This window comes from Elephas maximus, chromosome 10, assembly GCF_024166365.1.
Source record: "Elephas maximus indicus isolate mEleMax1 chromosome 10, mEleMax1 primary haplotype, whole genome shotgun sequence".
NCBI lineage: Eukaryota > Metazoa > Chordata > Mammalia > Proboscidea > Elephantidae > Elephas > Elephas maximus.
This window is the reverse complement of record NC_064828.1, coordinates 82,250,778-82,262,416: the sequence shown is the minus strand read 5'-3', so window position 1 is coordinate 82,262,416 and position 11,639 is coordinate 82,250,778. Positions and strand designations below refer to the sequence as shown.

Sequence of the window (11,639 nt, the reverse complement as noted above, 5' to 3'; positions counted from 1 at the left end):
GAACCGCCCCGAGACTTGGGGCCCCGCCCTTCTGGAGCCTGGGGTGGAAGTTTCAGCCGGACTGTAACCCACCAGCAGCTGCGCGGGAGCAAGATGTGGCAGTCGGCTTCCAAAAAGATTACACCTTGGAAACCCTACTCTGTCCCATAGGCTCCCTATGAGTCGGTGTCGACGCACCAGCAACGCGTTGGAGAGAATCCTTATCGGACGAGGGAGGCTCCGGCCGCGGTGGGCGGGGCCGGGGCGGGACCAAGGGGCGGGGCGCGGCCGTCGACGCTGGGCGTGGGAGAGGGAGTTTCGGTTTTTGCGCAGCAATGTTTGGACCAATGGCATGCTTCTTCTAGCTAAAGTTTTTTCTGTAGCTGCCGAGTCAGCCTCTAGGGTTACTGAATGAAGAAACTCAGAATTTGTAAAAAATATCTGGTGATCTTGAGCATTGTGCTCTCTCAAAGATTTATGTATGTGGAATCACATTGACAGCAGCCTCTGGAAAGGTTAGATAAGATGTTTCGGGAGCAGTGACTATAAGGAGGTTGGTGGTGGTGGAATAATCTGGAAAGGAATAGCGAGAATGGCTACACAACTTAAAGAATGTAAACCATGTCCCTGAATTGTACATGTAGAATTTGTTGGAATGGTATGTCCTTTCCTGTGTATACTTTCATGAAATTTAAAGTACACTTATCTGGCAATCTCTGACCTCTTGCTTCATGCAACTTAAGGTTGCATTTTGGGGGAGGAGCGCTCCTTGATATTAAAGTGAATTATTTTTTAACCACACCTGGACGTGTGATTTAGTTGTAGTGAGAAGACTGAGGGAACGAGCAGCTGGCGGATTCCAACTGCCAACCTTTTAGTTAGCAGCCGAACTCTTAACCACTGAACCACTAGCGATCCCGGCTGCTAACCAAAAGGTCAGCAGTTCAAATCTACCAGCTGCTCCTTGGAAACCCTATGGAGTAGTTCTGCTCTGTCCTGTAGGGGCCCTGTGAGTCAGAATCTACTGAATGGCAACCAGTCATCTTAGCCGTTAGCCTAATAAAGAAGGCCTTGTGGTGCAATGATTAAGCGCTCAGCTACTAACCGAAAGGCCTCCCCATGGGAGAAAAGACTTGGCCTGGCAAAAAGATAACAGCCTAGGAAACGCTATGGGGCGGTTCTACTTTGTCCTATAGGGTCGCTATGAGTAGAACGGGCTTACCTTTCCTACGTTGTTGTTAGCTGCCCTGGAGTTGGTTCTGACTCATAGCGACCCTGTGTATGACAGAATAAAACACTGCCTGGTCCTGCGCCATCCTCATAATTGTTGTTATGCTTGAGCCCATTGTTGTAGCCACTGTGTCAGTCCATCTCATTTTCCTCTTTTTCACTGACCGTCTACCAAGCAGGACGTCCTTCAAGGACTGATCCCTCCTGATGACATGTCCAAAGTAAGTGAGATGTAGTCTCGCCATCATTGCTTCTAAGGAGCATCCTGGTTGTACTTCTTCCAAGATAGATTTGTTTGTTCTGGCAGTCCGTGGTATATTCAATATTCTTTGCCAACACCATAATTCAAAGGCATCAGTTCTTTGGTCTTCCTTATTCGTTGTCCAGCTTTCACATGTGTATGAGGCAATTGAAAACACCATGGCTTGAGTCAGGCGCACCTAAATCTTCAAGGTGACATCTTTGCTTTTTAACACTTTAAAGAGGTCTTTTGCAGCAGATTTGCCCAATGCAGGTTGTAGCGAACAGTTTCACATTTTTCACATCAAAGATTCTGTTTCTAGGTATGGCTGGCGTCTGTCTCTCTCCCAACCCCACAGCAACTTCCTTTAGAATCAAAGCATGGGCTTACTTGTGCTTACTTATTAATGAGTAGTGAACAATTTCACATATGTAAGCCCATGATTACTTTGCTTATTGGGTAATCCACCCCGAGTCAGAATCTACCAGACAGCAATGGGTTTGGTTTTTTGGTTTTAGCTACTAGCGTAGCAGACGTTGGCATTTAATAATGCACAAATTATCCCAACCAGTGGAGCCCTGATGGTGCAGTGGTTAAGAACTCACCTGTTAACCAAAAGATTGGCAGTTCGAATCCTCCAGTCACTCCTTGGGTTTTGGAGCAGGCTTCCAACTTTTTTTGTACATTTTGCATTGACTGTGGAAGCAACCGCTCCTGATTTTACTTTCTCCAAGTTACATTTAGTGCACTAAGAGTGAGTAATCTAGAAAAGGTTTGCAATTTGGGAAAGAGTGATGGTGCTATTAAAAAAAAAAAAAAAAAAACTTGCCATTGAGTCAATTTCAAGTCATAGGACCCTATAGGACAGAACAGAACTGCCTCATAGGGATTCCAGGGAGCAGCTCATGGATTCAAACTGCTGACCTTTTGGTTAGCAGCTATAGCTCTTAACCACTCTGCCACCAGGGTTCCAATGGTGCTACATATCGTGGAAAATGTTGCTTACCTTTAGCCCATGATGTCATGACTTTCTTCAGGGGGAGGGGGAATAAAAGGCATAAAACTTTTTCTCTTGATTTATTTACTGTTAAAGTTTGTGGTTTTTTCATCCGTTTTTAGTGTCTTAATCCACTCATTATAAAACATGTTTGTTCTTCCATGATGACTATCTAATGCCAAGTCTCCTTATAGGATTGTTTCTTACCAATTTCTCCAATAAGCACAAAGTCATTTTCCATAAGTATTAATCTCCTTCCTATGTGATCCTATAATATACTGTTTATGCTCTATAATTCCCTCATCATTGACTTATATGATACGTATTATTTATGTCTTCGTTTTCCAGAAGTGCCTAACACAGTAAATACTCAATATTTGTAGACCTGGATTTGCATTAATTAGCATTTTTTCTGATGGTCCTGTTTTTCTGATATCAATGTTAGCAAAACAGCTCATATCTTTTCCCTAAGGACATCCAAAACCTGCTGCTGTGGACTTGATTTCAACTCAGTAACAATATAGGACAGAGTAGAACTGCCCCGTAGGGTTTCCAAGGAGCAGCTGGTGAATTCGAACTGCATATCTCTTGGTTAGCAGCCAAACTCTTAACCACTGCACCACCAGGGCTCCAAGGACATCCAAGTGAGTAGTAAATCTCTTGCCTTTAGTAAAGGAAAAAAAATGCAAAGAAATCACAGATTAAATATCAAGTTCACTGGCCATCTCTGCTGGGGACTTTCGGTGTATAGATATATTTCATTCATTGCAATCCGGATTTCATCTAACTCAGGGTTTGACCACCAAGGTCTGTGGGCTTATAATCTTGCCCAATACTTGTTTTTGGAAGGCCTAAGAATGGTTTTTATGTCTTTAAATGGTTGGGGGAAAAATCAAAAGAAGGACAATATTTCATGACACCTGAAAATTATGTGAAATTCAAAAATCAGTGTCCATAAAGTGTTTTTGGAACCCAGCCACTCCTGTTCATTTCCTTGTTGTCTGTGTCTGATATTTGTGAGACAAAGGCAGGGGTGAGTAGTTGCAACAGAGACTGTATGACTGGCAAAGCCTGAAATATTTACTATCTCGCCCTTTACAGAAAAAGTTTGCCAACCCTGAGCTGATTACTAGACTTTAAACTGCTCTGTGAACGCCCCACCTGATGCCCTTTGTAAGACAGTAAAACCATAAACAACAAAAAAGTTTATTTCATTGCAATTAAAAGAAATATATTCTTATTACAGGAAAATTGTTGCACAGGAAAAAGAAAATGTGAAAGAAAAGGAAACACAATCCCATCTCACCAAATCAATCTCTGATTAGATTTTGGTGTATTTCCTTGTCATTTTTTCCCCTGAGTATTTTGCTTTCTTTTCAAATTCAAAAGTAGTACATGATTGTTTTTTTTAAACTTGGGAAAAAGTTAAAAATTACAGATATCAGAATTTAAAAAATCAATCATATCCCAACCGCTAAGGGATAACTATTTAGTGGTTTTTTTTTAATTTCTGCTTAGTGTTTGAAAGCACAACTGTATTTTCAAAATAAGAATTATCCTTATAATTTGGTACCGTGGCTTCTTTTGATTCATAAAACTTAGTCATGATCATTTACCATGTCTCTTTGTTTTAATATAGTTATGATCACAAGTCTGTACTCAAATTTGTATCTGTTTTTCCACTGAACATCAGACTACAATGTGGGGATACATTCATTCTGACCAGCTCGTCTGTTTTTCTGAAAATGTCCCAAATGTCACCATATGCTTAAAAGTTCCTTTCCAAAAATCCCAGTGTTCAGAAAAAGTGTCATTCATCCTTGCTTTAGTTAATAATTCTAAAGATTTCTTCAAAGAATAAGTATCCTTAAGTAATCTCTGTTGGAGATTTATGGTTTTAAAAATGTTCCATTTTTTTTTACTCAGGTTCAACCTGACACACCTGTCTGACTTCTTTCTATTGCTACATCCCAGATTTTTGTCTGTTTGTTTAATTTAGTGCACCATATTTTAAATACCTGTGACCCGCTACTATAATTCGAGTGCCTAAATCAGTGTTTGTCAGCACCAACTGCAACTTAGAATCACATAAAATTCTGCTGCCTGGGTCCCTACCCACATAAATTCTGATTGAATTAGTCTAGGGTGTGATGTTAGTTTGTTATTAAGAGTCCCCAGTGATTCCAACACTCAGAGAACAGCTGATGTAGATCTAGGAACTCACGTTCCTATTCTCTATAAAATCTCATCTGGCACCATCTTCCCTCCTCCAGATATTGATGTTCATATCACTCACGAAGGTTATGGCTGGAGCCCTGATTGGGACAGTCACAGGGAGGCAGACTTGAGACTTGGGACACAAACCCTGTTAACACCAAGACACCCAAGCATATCCTCCTTACCATCCTGTCTCAGCTGCCTTTCACTGAGCAGATATGTGCCAGGCACTGTACTAAGGACATTACAAACATCTCAATCAATCCTCGTTCCAGTCCTTCTGTGTAGGTTTTGTTATGTTGTTTTTAGCTGCCATCAAGCCAGCCCCGACTCATGGTGACCCCGTGGACAATGGGTTTGGACTATTGTGATCCATAGGGTTTTCATTGGCTGATTTTTGAAGTAGATCTACAGGCCTTTCTAGTCCTTTCTTCCTAGTCCATCTTAGGCTAGAAGCTTCCCTGAAACCTATTCATCATAACAACACATAAGCCACCAGTGACAGGCGGTGGCAGCCCATGAGGCGCTGTCATAGATTGAACTGTGTCCTCCAGAGATGTGTATCAACTTCGCTAGGCCGTGATTCTCAGTATTGTGTGACTGTCCACCATTTTGTCATCTAATGTGATTTTCCTATGCGTTGTAAATCCTACCTCTATGATGTTAATGGGAAACCCTGGTGGTGTAGTGGTTAAGTGCTATGGCTGCTAACCAAAAGGTCGGCAGTTCAAATCCACCAGGTGCTTCTTGGAAACTCTATGGGGCAGCTCTATCTTATAGATCGATATGAGTCAGAATCGACTCTACAGAAACAGGTTTGGTTTTTTGGTTTGATGTTAACGAGGCAGGATTAGAGGCAGCTATGTTAATGAGACAGGACTCAGTCTATAAGATTAGGTTGTGTTTTAAGTCAATCTCTTTTTTTTCTCAGAGAGATGTGGGGACCTCATTACCACCAAGCAAGAAGAAGCAGAAGTGCATGTCCTTTTACCCAAGACCCCTGCCCTGAGAAGCTCCTAGACTAGGGGAAGATTGATGACAAGGACCTTCCCTCCAGAGCCGACAGAGAGAGAAAGCCTTCCCCTAGAGCTGGCACTCTGAATTTGGACTTCTAGCCTCCTAACCTGTGAGAGAATAAAATCCTGTTTGTTAAAGCCATCCACTTGTGGTATTTCTGTTATAGCAGCACTAGATAACTAAGATAAGTGCACTGACCAGAATCAAACCTGGGTCTCCAGCATGAAAGCAAGAATTCTACCACAGAACCACCACTGTCCTCAGATGTTATTATAACATTTTATAAATGAGGAAAGGAAAGTGAGACTTAGAGAGTCTAGCGATCTTTTCTACCCAAGCCATCTCACTTTCTGATTTCCCCCTGTTCACAAAAGCTGCAGCAATGGCACCGTACTAAGGACATTACAAACATCTCAGTCTCAGAAACCAGAAGCACTTCTACTGAATTTGCAGAGTCCTGACTGCCTTTTTTTTGACTGCCAGGACCAGAGAAGGTAGAAATTAAAATAAGAAGGGCTTCTCTGCACAGGGATTGAACTGAAGAAGAAATTGACAGCATCCAGAAAAAGGCGTGGTGGGGCAGTGGTTAAGAGCATGGCTTTTAACCAAAAGGTCAGCAGTTCAAATCCACCAGCTGCTCCTTGGAAACCCTATGGGGAGTTTTACTCTGTCCTGTAGGATTGCTATGAGTTGGAATCACCTCAACTACAACTGGTTTTGTTTTGTTTTGTTTTTCATCTAGAGAGAAGGAGCAAAGAGGTCTAACATAAGAATATTTTCTTAGGTGGGAATAAAAAGGAATTCCCACTAATTCAGAATGTGTTGACAAAGCTTAGAAATTCTTTATAGATCCACAGCACAGTGCTTACTGGAAAGTCAGTTTGTGCTATGAATACCCAATTTAAATTCCAACTTCTGCTGCCCCTTCCATCCCACTTCTGCATCCCTACTCAATTTTCCTTTAACTCAGTGGTGCCTTAAAAGAATCGTGGCACTTGCTGTAAATGCAGTTTCTCAGTGCCATCTCCAGAAAGCCTGGTTCAGGCACCTGAGGCCCAGGAATCTGAATTTTTAACTGGCACTCAAAGCAGGTGGTTTCCAACTACAGTTTGTAACTGCTAGGGAGATGTAACTAAAAACAAATCCTGTTCCCAGCCCGAAAAATTCTCCACAAAGGTAGAATAGAGTGAAAACAATTTTGGTATTAAATAAGCATTAAACCAGATCATGATGCTAAAGAGATTGCAAAGACAGAAAGTAACCGAACCCTTTTAGCCAGGTAGATATAACTCATTTCATTCATGTTTTAAGATAAATGATAATTAGTCTTTCAACAAGAAGATTTAACAGCACCATTTCTCAGAAATAACTCATCCTAAATTTATCTAGTAATTGGGGCAGCCACCTTTGTTCATTAATTGTCTTTATCCAAAAGGAAAAATAAACTCTCCTTATCTTTAAGACCCAGAAAAACCCAGTGCCATCGAGTCGATTCCGACTCACAGCGACCCTATAGGACAGAGTAGAACTGCCCCATAGAGTTTCCAAGGAGCGCCTGGCCACTACGCCACCAGGGTTTCCATCTTTAAGACAGGAGATTGTTTTGTAACTTGGAGCAAGGCACCCTTAAAAGTTAGGCATCTCTCCTCCCACCCAAAGTAGGAGACGTAGGTGCTAGCTTTTTTGATGATTGCAATTCAAAGAGAAGGCTCCCAGGTCCTTGAGGAAACATTTCTGGGCTGTAAAACAGGCTAGAAGCTTGTTTAGCCTTGTTAAAGACTTTATATACATAACAAAAGAGCCAGAGAAGGAATTTATAATTGAAAACTTTCTAAAGTAAATGCTCTAAGAAAAAGGGAAGGAGGATCTTTTTCCCTTTTGCACCAGGGAGAAACTCCACTGAAACCTGTTCAGCATCACAGCAACACACAAACCGCCACTGACAGATGTTAGTGCCTGGCAGGAAGTGCTCTGGTCAGGAATCGAACTCAGCTCTCCCGCAAGGAAGGTGAGAATGCTACCACTGAACTACCTCGCACAATCACTAATCAGACCTTGCCTGATTCACTCCTTTCTCATTACCCCAGCAGTCATTCCATGCTTCCTCTTCTCTAAAGCTGCCATTTCTCCCATTGCTCCTTCATTGCTGGGCTAGAACCAGTTCATTCCAGTTTAAACCCCCCCCAGAATTTGCATTTCTGCCCCACATATACTGAACCAGAATCTACATTTTAACAAGATCCCCATATATATACATAAGAATATATACATATCTATATACATAATAAATACATATATGTATATATACATAAGAATATATACATATCTATATACATAATAAATACATATATGTATATATACATAAGAATATGTATTTATGTATATATATACATATTCTTATGGGTAATAAATTTTGAGACCATTGCTTTACTAGTGGTTCTCAGAACTGCTCCCTAACCAGCAGCATTAACACTGCCTGGGAACTTGTTAGAAATGCAAATTCTGTTCAGTCAGGTTCCAACCCATTCTTCGTTGTTAGCAGGAGTATTAGTTACCTATTGCTGTGTAACGATTACTCCCCAAAATTTAGCAGCTTAAAACAATACTTCCCAGTTTCTGTGGGTCAGGAATACGGGAGTGACTTAGCTGCGTGGTTCTGGCTCAGAGTCTCTCGTGACGCTGCAGTCAAGCTGTTCACTGAGGCTGAAGTCTCCATTGGCGGAATCCATTCCAGGTTCACTCACTGCCTGTTGGCAGATGTGAGTGTTGAGATTGTGTGTCAGTTTAGCTGGGCCATGATTCTCAAGAGTTGGGCAGTGATGTTGTAGTTTGACAGTCATATAATGATGTAATCACCTCCATGATGAGATTTGATATAATGTGATTACCTCCATGATGGGATCTGCTCTGAGTGGCCAATCAGTTGAAAGGGAGTTTCTTTGGAGGTGTGGGCTGCATCCAATATAGTGGACTTTCTAGCAAGGCTCATGGGCTTTTGCTTGCTCAGGATCCGGCAGCTGGCCCCTGTTCATCTGACCTCCAGTTCTTGGGGCTTGAGCTAGCAGCTTCCTGCTGTCTTGTCTGCAGATCTTGGAATTTATAGATATCTGAAGCCTGTGAGCCAGAGCCCTATCTGACCTGCTGATCTTGGGTTCGCCAGTCCCTGCAGCTACACGAGTCAGGAGAAGCCTTCAGCCTGACCCAAGGAACTAGGACTTTCCAGCCTCTACCACATGAGCCATTTCCTTGACATAGATCCAGACCTCTATATATATATTTATACTCTTTACTGGTTTTGTTTCTCTAGAGAACCCAGCCTAAGACATTTGGTATGAAGAGTGGTTCCACAGAAACAAAATTGTAAGGATGAGTTTCTAAATTTGAATTCAAGTCTGGTTAGTCTTAAAGATGTTGATGAGTCTGCTTCCAGTATTAAAGAGGGCACTGCTAATCCATGGTATGATGTGGCAACAGAAATATGCAAAGTATCACCACCAAGAGATTAGGTATTGGTGAAAGCTGAGGCTCTGGGTGATTGCATATGATACCTTTTCATAATTTTATAAGAATTAGAAGTATAAGGAAGCTGGTTAGTTTGTCCTACTTTCACTAGACAAAGTGGTGAAAGAAAGAGATGAGCTCAGGGCTTCAGAGTCAAAGCTCAAGCACCATATAAATGACCTCAAAGTTTCCACTTGTGCCTTGAAAGCCTTACTTCTCGTAGTGACAGAGCTGATATTGCCAAAAACCAAACCCAGGGTCTCATCATAAGAGTGGCTGAGTTACAACGCCAACTGAATTCTCAACCTTGAGTGGTGTCTGAAGTTAAAGTGAGAGGATTAATTGAGAAGAAATGGGATCCTCAAACTTGGGATGGGGACATATGGGCAGATAATCAGGAAGCCAGGGATACTGAGCCCCTAAATTCCACTGAATCCTTCCTGCCAACAGAACCAGCCTTCTCACTCCCATCTGAAGAGATTACTCCATCTTTGTCTGCTAAACCACCCTCCCCTGTAAAACCATTAGCCACACCCATGTGTCTAGAGAGCCTTTGTCTGAGTCATTGCCTGGGGCATCGCCTGAGGCAGATAACTTACAGGACAATGCTGAATGTTCTGAAAACACATCCCAACCACCTATTTTGGCTTCTAGACCTGTAACTAGACTTAAGTTCCAGCGAGCCCCAAAAGGTGAAGTACAAAGAGTGACCCAGGAGGAGGTTCACTACACTTCAAAAGAATTGCTTGACTATGTGTGGAATGGCTATTAAGGGTGTGGGATAATGGTGCAAGGAACATAAAGATGGATCAGTCTGAGTTTATTGATATGGGCCCACTGAGCACAAATTCTTCATTCAGTGCTTTAACTTGAGAGGTTAGGGAAGGTTCTAATAGTTTATTTGGTTGTGTCGCTGAAGCATGAATTATGTGGTGGCCTACACTAAATCAGACCTGCGTTGGTATATTGTAGAAGAAGGTATGGAAAGGCTTAGAGATATTGGCATGTTAGAGTGGATTTATCAGGCCTATACATGGATTGCCCAGAGGACACACCTTTTACCGCAACTGTGAGGAACAAATTTGTGAAGGGAGCCTCAGCAACCTTGAAGACTGCTGTGATTGCTATTTTATGTAAGTCAGATTTGATAGTGGGAACTGCCCTAACTGAATTAAGACACCTAACTACAATGGGGCTGATTGGACCCTGTGGTAGTAGGGGCCAAGTCATAGCACTCGGTTGACAAAGACAAGGTGGGTGTGTTTACCATAATGGACAGCAGAGTTAAAGCAATACTCTGACTCATATGGACTTATGGCATTGGATACTTAGTCATAGTGTCCCCAGGAGTGAAATAGATAGGAAATCTACTAAATGTTTACTTGATCTGTATAACCAGAAGAATTCTAGGTCAAGTGAACAGCAGTCTAACTTGAATCACCAGAATAGAGAGTCACAGCCCCTCAGTCAATTCCCATGCTTGAACGAGTTTACAGACCCACACCCCTTGAATGAAGGGGAGACTGTGTCCCCTTAAGGAAGGACTCCACTACACTTCCAAAAACTCACGCTGTTAATCTTTCTCCTAACCTTCCCCAAAGGGATCTACGGCCCTTTACAAGAGTGACTGTTCTTTGGGGAAAAGGAAATAATCAAACCTTTTGGGGATTATTGGATACTGTCTCTGAACTAACACTAATTCTGGGAGACCCAAAACATCACCATGACCCACCAGTCAGAGTAGGGGCATATGGAGGCTGGGTTATTAATGGAGTCTTAGCTCATGTCCATCTCACAGTAGGTCCAGTGGGTCCCTGAAGCCATTCTGTAGTGATTTCCCCAGTTCCAGAATGCATAATTGGAATTGATGCACTCACGAATTGGACAACCCCCCACATTACATTCCAGACAAGTGACATAAGGGATATTATGGTAGGAAAAGTCAAATGGAAACCATTAGAACTGCCCTCACCTACAAAAATAGTAAATCAAAGGCAATACTGCATTCCTGGAGGGACTGCAGAGATTACTGCCACCGTCAAGGACTTGAAGGATGCAGGGGTGGTGATTCCCATCACATCCCTATTCAACTCGCCTCTTTGGTCTGTGTAAAAAACAGATGGATCTTGGAGAATGACAGAGGATTATTGAAAACTTATCCAGCTGGTGACTCCAATTGCAGCTGCTGTTCTAAATGTAGTTTCATTGCTTGAGCAAATTAATACATCTCTTGGCATTCAGCTATTGATCTGGCTAATGCCTTTTTCTCCATACCTGTTTTGAAGGACTATCAAAAACAGTTTGCCTTCAGCTGGCAAGGCCAGCAATACATTCTCAGAGTCCTACCTCAGCGCTATATCAACTCTCCAGTCCTATGTTATAGTTTAGTCTGCAGGGACCTTGATTGCCTTTCCCTTCCACAAGACATCACACTGGTCCATTACATTGATGACATTA

At 42.1% G+C, this 11,639-nt stretch overlaps 1 long non-coding RNA gene across 1 annotated transcript; it reads left to right on the top strand.

Annotated features, from left to right (window-relative positions):
- Nucleotides 1-95: 95 nt before the first annotated feature.
- LOC126084131 (uncharacterized) lies at nucleotides 96-5,816 on the top strand. The gene is made up of 3 exons (XR_007518949.1): nucleotides 96-228; nucleotides 1,389-1,430; nucleotides 5,596-5,816. It is a non-coding gene; the product is annotated as an uncharacterized LOC126084131 (long non-coding RNA).
- Nucleotides 5,817-11,639: the final 5,823 nt, after the last annotated feature.